This window comes from Notechis scutatus, chromosome 1 (genome assembly GCF_049901735.1).
Source record: "Notechis scutatus isolate UNSWTSFEM ecotype Mainland chromosome 1, rNotScu1.2, whole genome shotgun sequence".
In the NCBI taxonomy this organism is placed as follows: Eukaryota; Metazoa; Chordata; class Lepidosauria; order Squamata; family Elapidae; genus Notechis; species Notechis scutatus.
This window is the reverse complement of record NC_142009.1, coordinates 193,178,382-193,200,869: the sequence shown is the minus strand read 5'-3', so window position 1 is coordinate 193,200,869 and position 22,488 is coordinate 193,178,382. Positions and strand designations below refer to the sequence as shown.

The 22,488-nt window shown below is 38.1% G+C and overlaps 1 protein-coding gene across 1 annotated transcript in view; it reads right to left on the bottom strand.

Moving 5' to 3' along the window:
- Positions 1–22,059, bottom strand: part of LOC113416487 (sodium channel protein type 1 subunit alpha) — a 100,424-nt gene extending 78,365 nt beyond the window's left edge. Inside the window, exon 1 of the mRNA XM_026674375.2 lies at positions 21,550–22,059. The gene's annotated coding sequence lies outside the window, so the exon portion shown is untranslated. The remainder of the gene's footprint in view (positions 1–21,549) is intronic.
- Between the last annotated feature and the right edge of the window lie 429 nt (positions 22,060–22,488).

Here is a 22,488-nt window from a genome sequence, read left to right as displayed (position 1 = left end):
GGTAGCTCAGCCATGCCAAACTGGCAGGCACAATGCAATGGTAGGAGCAATTGAAGATACAAATGTTAAAAAGGACTTTAACATACTTAAAAAGGGGTAAGACTTAACTATTTGATGTTATTGATCCACCTCATAGATGCCCAGACCCCAGAAGGGTCAATTTTGAGACCAACAGATTTTTCTTGAAATCATCTTCATAGATAGTTGAAGAAGGAAAGCAGAATAAGAAGGAAAAAGGAAAACAATGAAATCAGATACTGATAAACCACTTATATTATTTCATCTGTCACACTTTTTAAGGACCAATCCAAAAAACAAGACTATGTGGATAGAGGTTGACTTCTTTGCTACTTCACACAGTTGTGTCAATTATTAGAGGTAATTTTTTTATTTTTTGTTTTGCGGTATCTATTTCTGCTGCAAAAAACTTGATGGCCCCTTGATGGCAGAAAAGAAAGATAGAAACATTTTGTTGCTACCTAGTCTTCATCTGGATTTTTAGATTGATAGTACACAAAATACGAGCCAGTTTGATGTGCTTGAGGCACCAAGGTAGAAAATGGGAAATTGTGAGTTATAATTATGCCTTAGACAAACAAAAGTCCCTCTGTCTCATCCCTAGGAAGGAGGCCAGGACAAAGAACTTCAGAAATCTTGCCAAGAAAACTGCAGGGACTAGTGTAGGCCAGGAGATAACAATGAGTCCAGGGTGCGTGCACACACACAAGGCCCGAAAATATAGTTTACATTTTCTCAGCACAGAAAAAAATAATTGGTGTAATTTATCTTATTAGTTTGGAACTTAATTATAGCTGATGAATGAAAATGATATGTAGAACACTTATTTATTACATACCCAAAGACTGCTTCAGAATCTTTTTAATACCTTTGTATAAATAGTACTGAATTGGTTTCTAACATCCTATAGTTAACCCCTGAAAATAGGAAAATGAGCTCTTTCTGTCACATCTTATGGTTGATGACATGTTTTAAAAATATCAGGTTTCGGAAGGAAGGAAGGAAGGAAGGAAGGAAGGAAGGAAGAAACTTAGCTCTTTACTCACTTAAACAAAAGCATCAAGTTGATATCAGTTGAATAAGTCTAGCAGTGGTGGGTTTTATAAGGAAGAAACACATTGTATTTTTCTTGAAGTTCTAGTGAAGTTACTGTCAATTACCGTATTTGCCGGCGTATAAGACGACTTTTTTGCCCCGAAAAACATGCCTCCAAGTGGGGGGTCGGTGGGGGTCGTCTTATACGCCGGTATATCCACTGCCGGCTTTCGGATGCTTGTTGGACGCAGCGAAGGCGCCTCTGGCTTCCTGGATCCCCTGCGCCGCTTCCGCTTCATCCCGCTCGCCTCGCTCCGCCCGAGGCTGCAGCCTTACTGCTCTTCCCACGGCCCCTGGCACTCTGCCCTGCCGCTGCAGCCCCGGGATTTCTGGAGGGCGTTTCCGGTGGTGGTGGGGGTCGTCTTATACGCCGGGTCGTCTTATACGCCGGCAAATACGGTAAATGTTTTGTGTTAAAAATCTTCAAGTTATATATCTCATTTAGGAACTTACTTAGAAGCTGAAAATTTAAATGAAAATGTAATAATGACATTGTATTATAGAATGTAAATTTTGAGAACATTCTAAGTCACAAAGTGCATGTGGACTTCTTGCTGACCTCACTTAGATCTTGGGAACCAAATACAGGTAGTCCTCGACTTACAACAGTTCATTTAGACTTATGACCGTTTTTCAGAGTTATGACCTTTGCAGCATCCTCGTGCTCATGTGATTAAAATTCAGATGCCTGGCAACTGGTTCATTTATGACAGTCACTGTGTCCCAAGGTGATGTGATTACTTTTTGCAACCTTCTGACAAGCAAAGTCAATGGGGAAGCCAAATTCACTTAACAACCCTGTTACTAACTTATCAACTGCCATGATTCACTTAACGACGGTAGCAAGAAATGTCGTATAATGGGGCAAAACTCACAACAAATGTTTCACTTAACAACATAAATTTTGGGCTCAATTGTGGTCATAAGTTGAGAACTACCTGTACTCAATAGCAACAGTAGAAACAGCAGATACTCACTTTAAATTTCACTTCTGGCCTTAGGACTCTAATAAAGATTGTTGGATATAGCTGTAGTTATTTTTTTAACCAATTAAGCAGAATGCATTTTTAGGAAAGGTGAATTTAAAATAAAAAGGGGAGGGAGTTTATAAGTCCCCCAAATCAAAGTCTGTAATATAATAATTTCTGTGCAATGCTATGTAAAGTAAAGCTTTCTATCTTATAGCATATATAGTTATTTGAAAGTCCAACTTTTTAAATCTTATTAAATTTGTATACTGCCCAACTCACAGAGAATTTGGGTGTTTACGAAGTAAAAACAAAGAAAAACTAATAAAATAAGACAAAGGAGCAAAAAGATCAGGGGTGGATTCAAATTTTTTAACAACCGGTTCTGTGGGTGTGACTTAGTTGGTGGGCGTGGCTTGTGACTGGCTGGGTGTGGCCAACTCAACATCACTCACATTGAGGCACACATCTCCTCGCCTGGCAGGAAGTGTAGTCCTGCCAAGAATGTAATAAGGATTAATGGAGAGGCAGTTTCTGGAAGCAACACCAGAATGTTTCCTTCCTGCCTTTCTTACAGGATTAGGCCAGTAATTTCTTCTAACAACCGGTTCTCCAAACCGGTTCTAGCGAATAGGTGTGAACCTGTAGAATCCCACCCCTGAAAAAGATGGGCAGCAAGAAAAACATGCACTTCAATCATTCTAACCCAAAGTGCTTCCCTCTTTCATTCACTGTTCCCAACAGTGAACAGACAGTGGAATTTTGATGCTTGTTGAAGTCACCTTTTTTAATGAATAATCAACATACTTGATTGTGATTATCAACACAATTCAATCCAAGCAGTGAACAGGTGATACACCTTTCATGCATTTTTGTTAATAGATGAAAACCAGCATATTCCTTGTTTCTGCAGCAGCAATAAAATTAGCTCTTGGCTGCCAAGCAAAGCTGGGGTTGCTTCAGACAGAACTGCAGAAGCAGTTTTACATTGAAATGCTCTGACTATTTGGACGTCTTCAATTTTCCAATGAGCCAATCAGTTAAAAGAATTGAATTTAAAATGTGCCCTGCATCTGCTAGGCAAATGAGATAAAAGGACCAAATTGGAGAGTCTGCTTCCCTAGGGAAAAAAAGGAAGCTTACTCTGAAGTACGTTCTTAATATAGCAGAAAATAGTCACTACTGGTGTTAACAGTAGTGTAGTCATTTAGTAGTGTTTTTCCTCTGTGTGAAAACACTTTAAAAAGCAAAATGGTGTAAAGGTGGATTAGTAGTTAAGCAAAAGCCTGAAATGGGTCAAAGAGTAAGTTCTTAAACTAAATTGGCCTCTAATAACACTAAAAGGCTTAGAAACTTCAGAGATATAGCAAGTAAGGGGCTAGACTTTTGTCAGGATGAAGGAGAAAGGGCAGAGACTAACTGAGCATATAAGGCCATTATGATTGAAGGAACTTAAAATAATTGTACCGTAACCCAATACACTGCACAGTTTCACAATCAACCTGTCAAATTTGAAAATGTAGCTTTGTAACAGCTAATTATGTGTGTAAGTTCTATACATACAGATCATGAATTACTTTAACATGATTTTATATTGAATATTTATAGCAATAGCCCTTAGACTTATACAGCTTCACTGTGCTTTATAGCTCTCTCTAAGCAGTTTACAGAGTCAACATATTGCCCCCAACAATCTGGGTCCTCATTTTAGCCATCTCGGAAAGGTGGAAGGCTGAGTCAACCTTATACTAGCAAATACTAGCAAAACTACCAGAGGCCTACCTCAAATATTTTCAATACTTGTTGACATACTTACAAGTAAAAATAAATATATATTAAAGTACAGCACACTTTAATTTCAACCAAAGTGAAATGTCTTACATTTAAGGCTTTTATACTACCATTTGCCTGGCCCTGGGGTTAACCACACCTAAGAAGCAAAAGGGTACAAATTCAAGTTAGCAGTATGTATCTGTGTCAGTCCCATATCTAGCAGTTTCTATAATTTCTGCTCTAGAGTCTGAGCTACCATTGCAAAGTGAATTTGCTTGTGTGTTTATTAAAATGTAAGAAGAAGATGGACCATGAGAACTGGATTCCCTTGTAGCCACTAGTGCACTCAGTTCTAAACTATTTTTGAAACTCAAAAGAAGATTAAAGCGCACTATTGCAAGAGAACCTGGGAGGAAAACAAGTAATGGGAACAAATATAATCAGTCTCTTTTTTGTTATCCCAGAAAAGATTGGGAACATACTAATTACTTTTCAAAATCCAAATTCAATAATTTCATTGGGGCAACAACATTTTAAAAACTACTCACTGCAAAAGTACTATATATGATTAAAATCATCATTATCTCAGAATTCTGGTGTTCGAATTCAAATTTTTTGTCTTGACCTATTCAGAGACAAACTATCATATCCTGCATATGAGGGGAAAAATTCTATTGTTACACTGACAAATACTGTGTATGGTCCTAGTGAGATGCAAGACAGAAACTGTAAGAAAATATCCTAACACATTTCAAAATTAATTATACTACTGGATTAAGAGATCATGCTTTCGTAATTTTTTTATTTTATTCTTTCTGTTTTACTTTGGTATTATCTGTACACCGCTTAGAATCTTTTTGGAATTGAGTGGCTTTTAAACTGCTGAAGTGAATATGAGATTAACCAGTAAATTATTCATGTCCAGTTTGACATACAGGTAAACCCTAAAGATATGACAGGCCATTTAACAAACATTTGACACTATGACCCTCCAAAAGCTATATATGATCCCATTAAAAAAGATAACAGATGCAATGGGCCTGCAGTCGCTCGTCCTTATGACCCACCACAGGGTCGCTACACGGCTCCCCTCCTCTTTCCCCCCTCCCACACCACCAAAACCCTTGGACCTCTTCGCCACACAGCCATCACACCCCACACTTACCTTCAGAAGTTCTCCAGATCTCATATTGTTGAAATAGGGTAGGCCATGTGTCCCCATGCCAAGCGGCAGTAAATAAAATGTGGACACCATTTTGTCTCACCCGTTTGTGAGCAAGACAAAATGGCAGCTGCCAGAAAAATTGTTTTATTTTGCTGCCTTAGAGAGGTCGGCACAGTGCTGCAGAAGTTTCTGAATGCTGCAGAAAACTTTTGCAGAGTTTGATAAGGCAGCAAAATGAAGCCGTTTATCCCTGGGCCATGTGGCAACAACCCAAACTGAGGCTGCCATTTTGTCCCACCCATTTGTGGATGGGGGCAAAATGGCGACCACCAGACAAACTGCTTAGTTTTGCTGCCAAGTTATGCCCTGTGTTGCAGAAGTTTCTCGGTGCTGCAGAAAACTTCTGTGCAGAGTTTGCTAAGGGAGCAGAACAAAGTACTTGGTCCCTGGGACATGCAGTGGTGACCCAAATGTGGCCAAAATTGAGATTTTGTCCCGGCTGAGACAAAACGGTGCTGCTTTCAGAACCATATCATGCGATCGTACAAAGGAGGCCTTGTAGTTTTTCAAAAGCTAAGTGAGGAGAAGGGTGTTTGGCCTGTTGTAATCAGTCCTAAGGGTTGGGAGGACCTGGTGGGAGCAGGGAAAGGCCTGTTGGGACCCAAGGTGCGGGAAGTGGAGCATGGGGAATCTCAAGAGTGAGGGAGAGGCCTTGAGAGGGCCAGGGCAGGCAGGCCTGGTCCTGTGCTAGGCCTTCCATGGCCTCCCCCATCTAGAAGGCACCCCACACTTGTTTGGTGATGCCAGGCATGTCAGTTTAACATTTCATTGGGGAGGGCAGAGATGGGGGAGGCCATTAGGTGACATATTTCACCTAACATGTCACAAGTGGGCCATAATAGACAGGCTCCATTATGGTCGTATCTCAAGAACTACCGGTATAAGGGTTGTGTTTTGCTAACTACTATTTCATTTCTTATACTGTCAGTTTGCCACTTTCTATGTTATTTTTATTTAAACTTCCAAAAGAGAATAGGAATAGAATAATAAGCCCCTCAGAGTCACCTTGGATTGTGAGATAAGTGGAAATAGATTATAAAATGTAAATAGTAATAATAAGTAATAGTAAATAAAATGAAATAAAACAGTAAATAGCTGAGTGCTAAAAGGAAAAGCAAAATTCTGAACATTAGATAAATTTACTAATATGATTTCAGTGACAATTATCTTATAGCTTTATATAAATGTTAGCCTAGACTGTAGCTTTTTTTTTTTCATTTATTAAACGGAGCCCCTATGGATCCATGACATTGGTATCATTTATTAACATCTATTTGCTGCCCTCACTTTGGCCATGTTGTGCAGGAGGATTCACTGGAGAAAGCAATTATGCTTGGAAGAGTTAGCAGTAAAATGAAACCTATTCGAAGAATACAGTGGATGGACACCATCAAAGCTGACTCCACCCAGAGCATAGAAAAATTCAAATAGTGCAAGATTGAAAGATGTGGATAGATTGGACTTGACTGCATGGATATCATCTTGGCGATTCGGACTTGACTGCATGGATATCACCATCATAATTTGCTGTCATAGGTTCAGTAGAGAAAGAGGAAGATACTCACAGCATCTTCCTTTGTATGGTTGTTTCAGCACTGCTTTCAAAATAAAATGTGCACATATAGGTTTATGAGACCAAGCTGGACTGTGGAAAAAGTAAATAAAAATTCCAAGAGGCAAATGCCATTAAACAGTAGGCTGACTATTATCAAGTGTTAAAAATATACAAGAATGCAGATGGAAGACTTGGAAGTCACTGCTACCATGCATTTTTAAATACATTCAAGGAGATGCTAGAACAAATTCACCTACTGCATTATTTATGTGAAACTCTTGAGTTACCATTTGCAATCTGAATGTGCCAATGCCTTTTCCCTTTCTTCTTTGATTACAAAGGGAATTCTTACTGCTGCAAATGATGTGGAAATGGTTTGTGTGTTTATATGTGTGTAGGGTGGGAGGTCTGATGGAATATTACATGAATGGAAGCCTGCTCATGTTAAGATATTCTTTATTTTTCTCCTCTTGTTTGTCCCTCGGCAGATTTAGAAAAAAGTGCACAAGGACCTTAAGGGAAATGGAGAATTACCCTTTCTGGTTTGGTAGCACTAGAATTATTAGATTTGCTTTTACAAATTTAATGTATATTTGATTGGAAATCTTAGAGTTTAGAAATACTTGTTTTGTGCCTTTGAATCAATTTTGACTCTTAGTGACTGCCTGGACTATGCCTTGCAGGTTTTTAAAGCAAATTTTTGGAAATGGCTTGCCACTGCCTCCTTCTTAGGGCTGGGAGAAGGTTAATGCTTCAAGGTCACCCACCTGGTCTTGTGCCTAAGATAGAACTCTCATCAGTCTCCCAGTTTCTAGCCTGCTGCCTTAACCATTACACCGACTTGTCTTTCAATCATAAATATTCAGAAACCTCACAGTGTTTAGTGGTGTTAATTTCCAGATAAGTGTAAATCAGGGCTGAGGTTGCAATCCAAAAACCATTTATGTGGATGTAAATCAATTCAGATCAAATACATGCTTGTTTTGCTAAAATAAGCAGTACTAGGACCTATAGCATCTTTAATCCTGGAAAATGGAACAACCAAGAGTACGTTTTGAAACTATTTACTTAGAAGACTAATCCAAGATAGGTGTCTATTAATTACTACATATAGAAAAAGAAACTGTATTTTGATAACACCCCTCCCCCCTTCTAGCTTCCATTAATGAAAATCTATTGAAGAAATCTGGAGAAGGCATTTTGGGCAAATCCGTGGATGTTGAATTTTTGGAAACACAGGTCTTAGCTGAGTTTTTCATAAACATAACTTTTTCCATTCATTAAAATTAATGGCCAAAGAATAACTACAGGCAGCTTTACATTAACCAGATGACAATCATTCTCTTGGTTTTTAACCCTGTGAGACACAAAAAGCTGGGATAAATTCATCAACATTTGATACAATTCAGTTCACACAAATCTGTGTTGCCAAGAAATAGTCTGAAGTGGTTGAAAATGGATAAAAGTCAAAATACTCTAAAGAAAAGGCTGAATTATTATGCAGGAGAAGAAGCAGGAGAAGCAATGCTTTGTTGTAACGCAAGGGTCTTCAAACTTGGTAAGTTTAAGACTTGTGGACTTCAACTCCCAGAATTCTGGAGCTAACATGACTGGAGGAGGAACTGTGGGAGTTGAAGTCCACAAGTCTTAAAGCTGTCAAATTTGAAGACCCCTGTTGTCATGCATCAAGGCAGTGTTTAAAATAAAACTTGACTTATACAGCTAGTCCTTGACTTACAACAGTTCATTTAAGGACTCTTCAAAGTTATAACATAACTGAAAAAAGTGACCATTTTTCACATGACCATTGCAGCATCCCATCATCACGTGATCAAAATTCAGATGCTTGGGAACTGACTCATATTTATGATGGTTGCAATGTCCTGAGATCATGAAATCATCTTCTATGACTTTCTGACAACTTTCTGTTAAGCAAAGTCAATGGGTAAGCCAGCCTCACTGGATGTTCCTTAACAATTGCAATGATTCACTTAACAACTCTTGTAAGAAAGGTTGTAAAATGGGGCAAAACTCATTTAACAAATGTCCCACTTAACACCATAAATGTTGGGCTCAATTGTGATTGTACGTTGAGGACTACCTAAACTACTTTTCCATATGAAAGTAAAGACAGTATTTCAATACATTAATTGACCCCTGAAACAAAAGAGAAAGGTTCAATAAAGCTGCAAATATTTCGACACAATCCTATGTCTTCCAGAGTTGGAATGATCTTGAATAAAATTGCAGTGCCATTCTTTCACTCTGCATGAGTATTCCAAGAAGAACTTCATGTTTGCTTAGAAGCTCATTGCTTGAATGCTTTGCCTCCCCAAGGTGCATTCAGAGATGGTAGGAAGATGAGAGAGAAAAATCCTCGGAAAGAAAAATCGTCACATTAGTAGAGATTTGGAGGGAAAACTCAGTATTTGCTTTGGTTAACTTTATGGTGGTGTTGAAACAAGAGGTAAGGAAATTGATAACCACACAAACTTTCAAAGACCAAGAGGGAAAAAAAAAGTTGTGATGATTCAGTACAATTACTTAATGAAATGTCTAGAGACACCCTGTAGAGATAGGACTTTTCTGAAAAGGAAGAATGGGATGAAGTCCAGCTGGTCAATAACCAGATTATTATCAACCAGAATTGTAGCTATGGATTCTAGAGGCTTCAAAAATTCTATAGTTCAAAAATTGAACTATAGAAAAAGTACTTTAGGATTGAAGAAGCTCTTTCTCCCACAAAATGCATGTTGAGATTGGTTAAAGTGTAGAATGGACAGCTTATATTTTTCTAAGTCTATTTTGAAATGATTTTTAAAAGACAGAACAATTTTTATGTGAGAAGTAACTCAGAAAGTAAAGGTACATGTTTATGACATCATTTATGAAGACTAGATTGAAAAATTTTACACATTACTGAACATTAAAAGGCACTACACAATGTGCTTTGTTCTTATTGGGATTCATCAGGTTCAGACAGCCAATAAGGATGAAACTGATGATATACTACTTTCTGGTGGTTAGTAATGTACAAAATCACAAAATATGCTGAAATTGCCCTGTTCCCTCCACAGAATGGTAAAATTACGGAACTTCTAGTATGACAGAAGATAACAGCTCTACCTCTCTAGCTTAAAACTTAAATAAGAAAAGGATATACCACTCATGGATCAAGGGTTGAATTTTCTGATTTAGAATATTGCATTTTCTCTCCTAATGATCCTAACCCCATGGCAAAAAACTTCCACATGGGAACTTATAACAAAGTCAGATATGACATATCAAGTCATACTTCAGGGTCAGATATCCTAGTGTGAGCCATAAAGCTGGACTTCAGTGTTAGAGAAAGTGGCCTTTTCCTGTGGTGTAGATGCTTATTCACCATGAGGCAACATTGCTTTGTTCTCACATTACTGCCCTCCTTTGCCAGCCAAGTTGCTTTTCTCTTAGCTAAAATTGACTTAATCTCAAATCCAAATCTTACTGTATTATTTGCATATATTTCTAAATGTATTTCTATTATGCCAAAAACTACTGTATTTTAAGAGGTATGGAAGGAGCCCATGGCCAAGGTCTCAGATTCTTCTAGAGCACAAGGACAGGTTCACTACTTCAATGTCCCTTTTACAGTAACTTATGATCTAGTTTTATACTTTTATCTGCGAAAGAAGTCCCTTCTACCTTGAGGACAATCTTAATTGTCTCTTGCTATCAGGCCAGAATGCTAAGACCATCAGGAGAGCTGCAAAATGTATCTCAGCTGACAATACCCCGTTAACCATTACAGCAAACTGGGTCTCAAAGATAATCTACTCTAACCTTAAAGGACAGGGCCTTGACTGAATGATTGTTTTTAACGTTTCCTATTAAGCTCACAGTAGTTCTTGCTTATTCTCAATATTTCAAAGACTGGTCTTTACAAAACTGAAGCCCCTTGCACAATGGATTTCAAATATTTTCCAGGGATTTGGCAGTGGAAACGTACTATGTCATAATGTTCAATGTGTTTCTTTGTCATTAATGTTCCTACGAGCATTTAGCATGAATTCACCATAGAGCCAGCATATTCACAAGGCAAGCAAGACAAAGTGGGAAAAGAAGTTCCAGCACATGGATGTCAGTTGCCATGAGTATCATGTATCCTTCTCTTTATTGGGAATCATAAACAATTCTATAGGCAACACAATGGCTGGACATGTTAGAGAGCAAAAAAAGTAACTACAGTGCTTAATCCAGGTAAAAAGACACAAATGTAAGCTTGTGCTAGGGCTTTGTTTTAAGCCTTTCATTTTTCTTCCTAAGGGACGGCAAGATCTGAGAAAAATAACCCTAATCTTCACAAATATTCTGCATGTTTTCTAGATGAGGTAACAGTAGGCATATCTGGAACTTGAGATTTCCAGGTAAAAGTCGTATCATTTAGAAGTAAGAGATTAAGATGTGTTCTTGATGTGTTCTAGGTCAGGGGTCGCCAACCCTTTGGACCTCAGGGACCACCAAACTCATAATTTTAAATCCCAGGGACCAGAGACCAAAAAGTCTTCAGGAAAATTCCCCACCCCGTTTTCTTACCGATTGATCATTCTTTATTTGGGATCGCAGGATACTGTCTCCAGCTCCATTCTCGGAGAGAGAGAGAGACTTTTGGCTTCCTGCAAGGAAAAAAGCAGAAGCAGCAGACGCCTTTCTTTCTCTCCCCCAAACTCCGCCAGAAATGAGTCTTTGCCGGTGCAGCCTCTTGGAGCAGAATGCCTTAGAGGGTCCCAAATACTCATTTCTGGAGGAGTTTGGGGGAGAGAAAGAAAGACTTTTGCTGCTTTCCTTGAGTGCAGCCAAAAGCAGAAGAAAGAAGTGGAAAGAAGCAGCCTAGTGGCCAGGCCAGGCATGTGGGGCACGTGGTGCAAGTTCCCCCCCTCTGCCCTTTCTCCCCTTCCCTCACTATGCGTTGTTTGCAATGCAAGTGACACAAGCCTTGTGTTCCCATGGGCCATGTGGGCAGCGCAGCCTTGTGTTCCCGCGCAGCCTGGATTAATTGTTTTGGGGTGGGTGCTTTGGGGGTGACATTTCGCTGCGGACTACCAAAATTTTCTCATGGACCACCAGTAGTCCCCGGCCCACTGGTTGGTGACCACTGCTCTAGGTTAACAATGGAAAGCAAAAACCTCTTGCCAAGATGGAAGTCTTGGGGAAAGAGGGAGAACAAATGAAAGGGTTGAGTTGTATGCACCGACCTCTAGCAGGAAGCAATGGAGCAAATCCATTGAAGCAAAAATATTGAAAGGGTCACTTGACCTCATGCAGAAAAAAAATCAGATACTGAAGTTTGGCATCTTGGTGCGTACAATATTTAGACCCAACAGTGCTCCACTCTTTATATTATCAAAGGATCTTCAATTGTGCATTATGCTTTAAATAGTTATTCCCACTAGAAAATAGAGACAGGGGCAATACTAAACAGTCCTCAAAATAAAATAAAAAAACTTTTAGGTTCATAAACATAGCTTTATTTAGTGTAGGATGGGAAAAGTTGTTCATCCCTGCATTGCCTTGATACTCAATCTCAGCTTAGGGCTCCAGCATGTCTTTCACAGTAAGGAACCAGCTGACTGCCAAAAGAAAAGAAAAGTTTTCTTATATGACAGCTAGAAGTATGCAGACTGTGACAACCCAAAGTCCTTTGGAGTCTGGTGCCTGTTAAGCAAATAAAAAAGAGCAACAACAAACAATAGGCAACTGAAGAGCAGAAGGTACCCAAATGTACCCAAATGACAGAGGAAGGCAAACTCTGCTTGCAACAACATGCAAGAATTACTGCATTTCCATCTCTATCAGATAACAAGCTCTCAAATGCATTCCATTTTTGGCTATGTCCAGGGCATGAATCCAAGGTTACATTTAACAGGAAAACAGAAAATCCTTCAGTAAAACATGATGTGGCTGCCATCCGGTTAGTGCCAAAATGTTGTCACTAACCAACATTTTTATATTGTATTTGATAAAAAAAAAGAAGAGAAAAGGGGATCTAGGAATGATAGTCCTACCTGTCAATGAATACTTCAGCTTCAACCATAACAACACAAGAGCACACAATAGATACAATTCTTTTATTTTTCTTATATGTACCCATTTCATGTATTCACAACTATGTATACATTTATACTTATTATCTTGTAAACAATTGGCAAATCAAATAAATAAAATAAAAAATAAATAAATAGTTGTCATGCAATTATCCTAACCTAATTCTTCTGATTCTCCACTGCAAAGAAAGATTTTCAAGTGTGTAAAAGTGCTGCATTTTCATTTGTAGAGTGGGGAGAAAGGGAGAGAAGAAGGGACCTCTGCAGTATCTTTTCTGCTTCAGTTTCCTGTTCTGTGGTAACTTAGGAGGGAAGGGAAAAAAAGGGGCGGGGGAATTTAAAAAGGAAGCAACAAAGAATCCATTATCTTTACAGGACAGCTCCACCTACTGGTAAAATAAATACATATGCACCAATAAAGGGGAATATTTGTAGCTTCAGGGTTGAAATGAGGGTTCCTGAGCTTAGTGCTCCCTGAGCTTGAAAGAACACTGATGATATTACTTAGTTTTGGTTCATTATAGTTGTGCTTTTAAAGTTGTAGCAACGTTTCGGCAGAATCTCATCTGCCATAATCAGGCTTCTGTACTGTGTTTGTCTGTATATATATATACTGACAGATTCTGCTGAAACGTTGCTACAACTTTAAAAGAACTACAATGACGTGGGAAAATACCCGAACCAAGCCGAACACCATACATGTAAGTACCCGAAACTTAAGAAAACAAATATATATATATATATATATATATATATATATATATATATATATATATATATATATATAAATATATATATATATATATATATATATATATACTGTCTTTAGTAGTATTTTTGGGTTTGGGCCCTTGGCCATAATAAACTATTCATTGATATCTTCATAATTCTAACAATGTTTTTTGAAAGACCAAGGAAGGTAGGCACTTAGAAAGCCCACTATAGTTAAAGAAGTTAAGGAACAATTCTATACATGCTTTACTTGTTTAATTGTGTTTATCTGGGCTTGTTAAGCGATAAGTGCACCCTGAATGCAATCTAGCCCTTTTTGTAGGAGAATATCCCACAAAGGGGTGGATCATTTTTGCAACAATTTTGGGTGGTCATGCTGAGTAAGCAAGGGAAAAGAAATATTCACTAAGTGTGCAAAAAAACTTATTTATTTACCTATGGGATTCAGCACAATGATTGAGCTGCTTATCTACCTCAGAAAATTACTTCAAATTCATGACGTAAAAGATCTCAGTGAAATGAAGTTGATGGTGCAGTTAATGGAAGAGAACCAAAGCAGTTTTGGGAAGTAGCATGACATCAACTACAGGATTGGAGCTGAAAAGACAATTGTAACTGAATAACATAAAAGGAATTTGAAACTGAATTATGTATGCATGATGAATATCTAATAGCAAAAATGTATACATTTTTGTTAAGATTTGAAATAGAAGAACAAATTAAAGGCTGCACCAACAAAATGAGCTATTAATTTTGGTATAACCTATAAATGGACACTTGGAATATAATGTGAGTAACTGGTATTAAATTTACATTGTGTCATAATTTAAGAGTTTTTTCCCCCTTAAATGATGTATTGTTGGTACACTACACCAGAGAAATTATCAAAATATGCATAAACATATTTCAAACCAGTGTTGGAACTATGAAAACATGAGGGATCTTTTTAATTGTGCATGGTTGATTTGTGGGAAAACTAAGAAATTTGGCATCGCATCACAAATTCACACTGTGACGCAAAATATTAGTACTGCAAAGAAACCGAACTGCTTTATTGGGACTTATGGACAATGAATGAAAAAAGACACACGGTAGATTGATTTTGAATATTGTACCAAGATTATTTTATGCACAAAGATGGAAGAATAATAAAATCCCCACAATGGAGAAATGGATTGTGAAAATGTCAGAATTTGTAGGAATGGCAAAATCAAAATGTTTGGTCATAGAAAAAACAATGTTTTTGAAGAGATTGGAAACCTTATATATATATATATTTGCTGAAGAGACTTGTATGACATCTAAGCAGAAGAAAGAAGAGTAAGACTGTGATTATCTGTTGAAAAGATCAGAAGTCACTTACATATTCTTTGTATATATGTCAGCCTTCCCAAGTAGACCAGAGGAAACCTGACCAGATTCTACTTTTTCATGAGGCTGTATTAAGAGAGTCTTGCAAGTCTGATAATATAAATCTGTCTCTTTTAAAGCTTGGGAAGTTAGGGAGGATCCTTTCTGAGTCCCCCCACCCGCCCCCGCAATGCATCTGTAGGCTCCCCGTCAACCCCCTTATTTGGATAGTGTTATTTCATCATTTTGTCACTAGGTGGCACTGGACTTGTTATATCTAGTCAAAGTTGAGCATTTCCTGTGACTGTCATCTTGTTAACAGTTTTTGCAACAAAATTTTACATGCTGGGTAGATGACTTGTCAGATCATTATAGAGAGAAAAAAATATGATCTTGGCAAGTTGCATTTTCTATTTCAAGATAGAAATCCTTCCATACTCGTTAACAGTTTGTACAATAAAAATACTTGCCTGGATATTCTCATTCTCTTTCTCATTCTCTTTCTGGTGAGCACTGTACACCAGAACAATTAGAAACAAGGACAGTTTTTCCCTGAATGCCATCACTCTGCTAAACAAATAATTCCCTCAACACTGTCCAACTATTTACGAAGTCTGCACTACTATTACTATTAATCTTCTCAACACTCCTTATCGCCCATCCCCTCCCACTTGTGACTGTATGACTGTAACTTTGTCACTTGTATCCCTACGATTTATATTGACTGTTTCCTAGTATGGTTGATTGCTTATTGTACCCTATGACTATCATTAAGTGTTGTACCTTATGATGCTTGACTTTTGATGAATGTATCTTTTCTTTTATGTACACTGAGAGCATTTGCACCAAGACAAATTCCTTGTGTGTCCAATCACACTTGGCCAATAAAGAATTCTATCTATTCTATTCTCATTCTCTCTCTCATTCCCCCCCCGTTCTCTCTCTCTCTCTCTCTCTCTCTCTCTCTCTCTCTCTCTCTCTCCACACACACACACACACACACAGGTGTGCCAGTTAGTTTTGACTCATGACAATTGCTTGGACTAGTCTCTTCACTTTCTTGGCAACATTTTCAAAAGTGATTTGCAGTTCTCTTCTCCTCAGAACAGAGGCCCCATAAATGAGAAGGAACCTGATAGCATCATTTCCAATTACCAAACTTTATTACAAGGCCTAAGGTTTTATGAACTGTAACTTATGTATACGAAAAGGTGTCAGGCAATCTCAGAAGAACTCAACAAATACAAGAGTTTTTCTTATAACCCATTTCATTTGTTAGTTGATAAAGCACTGTAACCTGAAATCTGCAACTGAATAATCACCCGGTCTTCCTCTCCTTTCCTAACAGTTTTTCCACCCGCATTAATTTAAATTCTACACCAATTCAAGCCATTCTTGCATCTGACGAAGGGAGCTTATGTTTTTTTTTTTTTTTAATAAAAATGTGTTAGTCAGAAAAGATAAATTTCACAATAAATGAAAAGATGCTACCAAAAGATGCCAGTGGAGACAAGCACGGCCTCCTCATACAACAGAGGCCCCAAATTACCTTCATGCCTATAGCGAAGCTAAAACTCAAAGACTCTCGGTTTACAGTTTAGTGTCTTTAGGACACTCCAAGTGTCAAAGCTGGAGGTGGAGAGGAGACATTTTCCCTCTGAATTGGCTACATCAGAACAACTGTTTTGATAAGGATGCTTTTTCCAGTTATGGCTGTTTGAATTGAATTCCATAGACTGGTTTGGTACTATGTGAAGAAGTCAGCCTCACAAGCTCCAGAGGGAGGTAACTGGTGAGAATCTCCTTCCGGTACTTTTACTCTGCCAGTTTGCTTGCCTGGGTGATCTGCCCCACAGTACTGAAAAAGAGAGCACAGCAACTGGAAGCGGCTCCTCTCCTGAATAACAGAAAGGGCCAGTGACCATGGAAAAAAATGAAAGTAGGACAAAAATTGCCCTTCACAGGTACCAAATTGCCCTTGATCATTGTCCCCGGGAAGGAAAATACTTTTGTTCAACTACTTTTAACTCACTGTTACCCCACTCATCCAAGTTATTGCTACTCCAAAACATTTCTGAAAGGGGGAAAAAGCCCCCATCCATTTGTATAAGGGGATTTAACTACTCCGAAAAGTTAGAAGAAGAGCAATTCTTTTACATCGGCAGGATAGAAATATAATAAGTCACAAACTATGGCTTAGAAATCATAATAGCCGCATTCATGCTAAGGCCCAAATCAAACAACAAACTAACCATTTATGGCACAGCATAATGTCCAGGCTCAATCTTGCAATAACTCAATGATTATTCTAAGATCACTGCTATTAAATGCTCAAAAGCGCAAATACCCGTGGCTAGCTTCTCGTATTGCTGCGAAAGTTCAAGTGTAAATTTAAGCAGGCTTAGACAGACTCTGAATACTATGGAACACTATATAAGAGGTCCATTTTATGACAAAATACTTTGGGAGGAGGTCAGAGTCATTCAGAATTAAAATATTACTACAACAACTTGCTTTTTACACAACCAAATTTTAGCCAATTCTGGGGATTCTGGTAACCAGAATTGTATTGATTACTAGCATGTAGGAATTAGCATGTAGAAAACATGGCAAATCATACGCAGTTGTGGAAGTTTGTCTTTGGTAACAGCAAATATGCTCATATGCCCATGAGATCATGTCCAAGCTCCTTTCCAAGTAGAAATAGCTTGGAATCTAGAGAAAGGTTATATGTATCTTCATAAAGTACAGAATAAAGACAGCAAACTAAGGGCCGCTCACAAAATACTTGGTAAATCAACTAAATTTCACTTTCTTTTTATTAATGTTGTCAAATAGTTAGTGATAGACTGATATTATCCTCCTAGGTATGTCATTTGCTAGAGAGAAGGAAGAGAGCTTCACTGTCAAGTGCAACTTTCCCCAAATAATGGATTCCAACTTCCACATTTGGCATCCTATGCAAGTAAAGTTTTTGCAGTATGGTAACACGGAAAGTCCTTCGTATTTAGCACAAAGTGAGAGCAACCAAGATGATGCTAGGCTGCTCAGCCCAAGCAAGTGCAGGCTGCCCCAGCCCAGCAGGCCATTTAACAGCAGTGAGAATGCATCTCTTTAGTCTAATTCAACCAACCAACAATCTCTGGTCTTTTTTATTACTAAATTAAGTCAATAATCCATCATAAAATAACAATGATCTAAGATTTAAAAGAAAATAGAAATAATGCCGTGGTTTTGGAGACACATTGGTAAATGCAGTTGCACCTATATATTCTGGTAACAATATCAGAATTTCCCTAGCGTAACTCTGTTATTGAACTTTTAAATGGGGTGTGTGTGTGTGGGGATTTAGAGTTTATAAAGCTGTTAAGATGTGAATCTCAGGTTAGCTGTCTTTTGTAAATTCAATATGGAAAAGTTAGCTAGGACTTCTTTAGGTTCAATTTATTCGGATGGTATCTAATTTAGTCAGAAAGTGATTTGCAAGAGAAAACAAATTTAAGAATAATGGGAATGTGAACTGGGAATAAAAAGGGGGAACAGAGAGATGGTTGCTGAGAACACAGTGAAGTTTATCTGATGACATTGTATTGCTTTCTCACTGTGAGATGTTATGTTTCTAGATATTATAACAATACACATATACAGACATAACAATATTAGAAGTTTTTGGCTTACAATTCTGTTGAGTTGTTTGTCCATAACTGCAGAGGCTTTTCACAAAACTCATCCATGCAGGCTATTCCCAGGCCTTAGCAATACTGAGTTTTTTTATAACTTCCTGTGGGGCATTTTGTAAGCATCTGCCCTCCTACTTCATTTGCAAACCTTTTACATGACCAACATTATATTCTACAACTTGGTTTGCTTAGGAGGCTACAAGGGTCAGGACTGAAAAACATGCAGTGGCAACCGGCAAGAAAGCAACTTAACCCAATTCTATAAGAAAAGCAGTCTAATTCAGACAAACTAAGCCATACTCTGTAAACAACAATTATCTGGGAGTAAAGAACCTGCTCAATCATCAAACATACTATTCACAAGCCATAATAGCTAGGTTACATTATGCACTAAATAAAAAGCATGTTTCAAACATGATGTGGTATGTTAATACAACCAAATAAAATTATGGATAGTGCTCCCAAAACTGCTTTCATTCCTTGTTTAAACTTTGCAATGAGTCTCACAAATTTTCCAAGCACTTCTTTATAATCATTCAAGTTTCACTGTGATATAGCATGGCCTAATATATATCTCAGTTATGGTTTATTTTAATCATGTCTTACTAATATGGAATGGCTGGTTTAGATATTTAAGCCATAAACTATGATTAATTAGTTCAACCTGTTAAGTCAAAGCCAATTAAATGACATTCTGGCTTAGCATGATAAGTGAACTCAACCAGTAATCCTGTTTCACAATCACATTGAATTAATGATAGTTGTGGAGTGTTAATAAAAAGGTTCAAAGGGATTTGTATTACTTGTCTGAGCCTAGTGCCCTCTAGAGGTTTCTATACTATAACACCCATCATTCCCTTCCCCATGTTGTCCAGAAATGAAGGCAGTTTTAACTCACTTATCCTGCTAAACTCTATGAGACCTGCTTCCAACTACACAAATATAGAATTGCACTGTCATTCTGTCTTACACCTACTATCCTATCCTTACTCATTTAGGAGAACATTCTAGGCAGATCTGTGAATTCGCATCATAATGAATAGAAATATGGCTAATGGAATTGAATCAATACCCACAATTTTCTGTAATATGCACATGTTCTTTTCAGTTACCATTGCAGAAGAATATATACCCCCCCTCATGGGGGAAAAAAGCTGTAGATCTAAACAATCCTTAAGGTTACAATCATATATTCAGAAACAAAGTTCACTGAAACAAATGGGATCTATTTCTATTAAATAAACCTGCACGTAGGCTTTAAATGGTAAAATGTGTTGCCCTGAGGATTAAAACATAGCTGCATAATAGTACAAAATATCTTCTCTTTTATCCAAAAATTTCTAGTCTCTTCAGATATGGAAGTTTTTAAAGAAAAACTTTTCAGTGGTCTTTCTGATAGATTTCTTTTAAACATCACATCTTTCACAATTCTTTAAAACAAAAATGAGAAGACTCTAAGGCTAGAATTCATTGTTCAGCCTACCTCCTGTGCATTAAACCTGTATATAAATAGCAGCAATTAAAAAGCTATCATGTCTCACCACCCCTCACTTAACAGCATCTGTTAAAGTCCCCAATAATGTTCACCCCAATAATAATTAGGCAATGAGAAACAGGCTACTTACCCTTAGATGAGAATGAATAATAGAGCTGAAAATATTCACTGCTTGTTTGGACCAAAGTGAGAGAAATGAAAGGCACAAGAAACATCCTGCAGCTAAATAAGGACAGCCCTTCCTATCTCTTATATGCTAGAGATGCTTCACTGCTTAAAGAAAGAAGAAGAAAAAAGCAGCATGTGTGAATACTGCGTTCCAGAATGCAAACAACCAGCTGGCAATTTAATGATCTAGTGTGCTGACTGAATGAATACATTGCCCCCCCACCCTGCTAGCTTTTAATTTAAATTCTCTCTCTCTCCTTCTCCCCCCTTTTCTCTCTCTCTCTCTCTCACGCACAAACCCACAAGCCCTCTCACCCAAAACACATCTGTATATGCAAGCTTTTAAAACAGCAACCTTAACTGTGCTTTTTGTTGCTCTCAAGGCTAGTCCCACGCCGCTGTCCAAGGTCCTGCAGAATTCTCCCCAGCTTTAGGGCACATTCAAAGCAATCATGCCGCCTCATTAAGCACCAGTTCTCTTGCAAACCCAGCTCTTGGGCTCTTGAAAATTCCATTCACAAGCTGCTGCATCACAACTATTCTGCCGACTGCTGGAGGCCTATTCTGATGCAGCCCATATCGGAGAGTTCTCAACCCCTCTGTTCCTCTCAATGTTGCAGTAAACTGAAACAATAGAAGCCTCTTAGGGAACCAGTATTTTCCCCTCCACAGGCTGCTTGAACAGAGTTCAGCATATTTCTTAAACCGCTGTACCTGCACAAATCATCTACCGCAACCATCACCAAAGGTGCTTTGTCTAGACTCTGCAGAGCAGTCACTCTAGAATTTTGTCCGCAGTATCATTCATTCATATATATATATATATATATATATATATATATATATATATATATATATATATATATATATATATATGCAAAGATCTTCAGTGGATTTTAAAAGTAAACACAGAAGCACAAATAACAAGTCTCTTGTGAAAGAAAAATTGCTTACACACACACACACACACACACACACACACACACACACACACACACACACACACAATATATATATATATATATATATATATATATATATATATAATCCCAAGCAATGCAAAAAGTCACAGTGAATAGCCCTTTCCATGATTATCTCTCCACACTCACAGCACACCATGAAGGAAATGGATTTGTTTAATTGCTTAATCCATCTAATCAACACCAATTCTCCCCACAGGCAGAGAAGATGTTTGCTAAGCAAATATATTATTGATTCATTTGCAGACTGTTTCAAAGCCAAAAACTAGTAAAAATATGCTATCCAAGCAAGAAAGAAGAACATATTTTTCTCTCCGGATAATTCCCACCCCCCCCCACCTCTCTTCATTGTACCGCATGACTGTAGGGAGGGGGGAGAAAAAAAAATCTCCCTGCATACTATTAAACATGCAATTAAAAATATTACCTAAGTAGATGCAGCAAAAGGTCATAATCCAACTTCCATGCTCCCATGAAGCATTAGGCTGAAGCCGGAGCTTGTTCAGGTCGGTAGAGTCTCTTTCTCTCTCTCTCTCTCTCCTACACTTGACCTAGACCGCCTTACATAATGAGGAGTCAGAACTGAATCTGGAATGTCATCCCTGGCAGGAAGAGCAAACACAGGCAAAGCAGGTGGGCTGGTTTGTAGAAAGATGCCCAAGTCTCTCCCTTTCTTTTCGTCCTGGACTGCTCTGGGAAAAGCAAGCCCAGCTCTGAAAAGCCGATGTCCTTCTTCCTGTGGCAGGAATAGCCAGCCTAGAGATGAGCATTAGAGAAGCGTGGCAGTCAGCAAAAGCTACCCTAACACAATTCCTACTATCGTGCTATACAGGACTGCATAGCAGCAGCTAGTGTGAGCCACAGCGAGGAAAGAGGCATGCTTTGCCTGGCTGTCACTGTCTCGTGCTGGCGAGTGGAAGGCAGAGGAAGAGGAACTGAAGGTCAGATTCTCTAAAATGAATTTCCTAAAAGGATGTTTAAGTCAGCAAATGACTCAGTGAACATAGGTAAACGTGTGGCTGCTTAGAGGAAAAAAAAAAACCTTTGGGTCAGCTTCTGGTGTTCAAAGACTGTGTCACATTTTCAACTAAAGGTATTTGCTACGTCTGGAGATCAATGTCGATATATATGTGCAGACTGGACTCTTGACTAGAGTTTCTTTTCATTTTTCCTAGTGAGAATTTTCATTCATTATTTTCTATAGATTATAACCTCAGAATTCCTTAGATGGTTGACTGACAAAAGGTATGAAATGCAAGTAAACATGCAACCAATGCTTGGTTTGGATGTTTTGAATTGAGACTTGTGCAGAATTCTGTTAGTGGGTGATCTTAAATCTTTTGTGAATTACTGTATAATTGTTCCA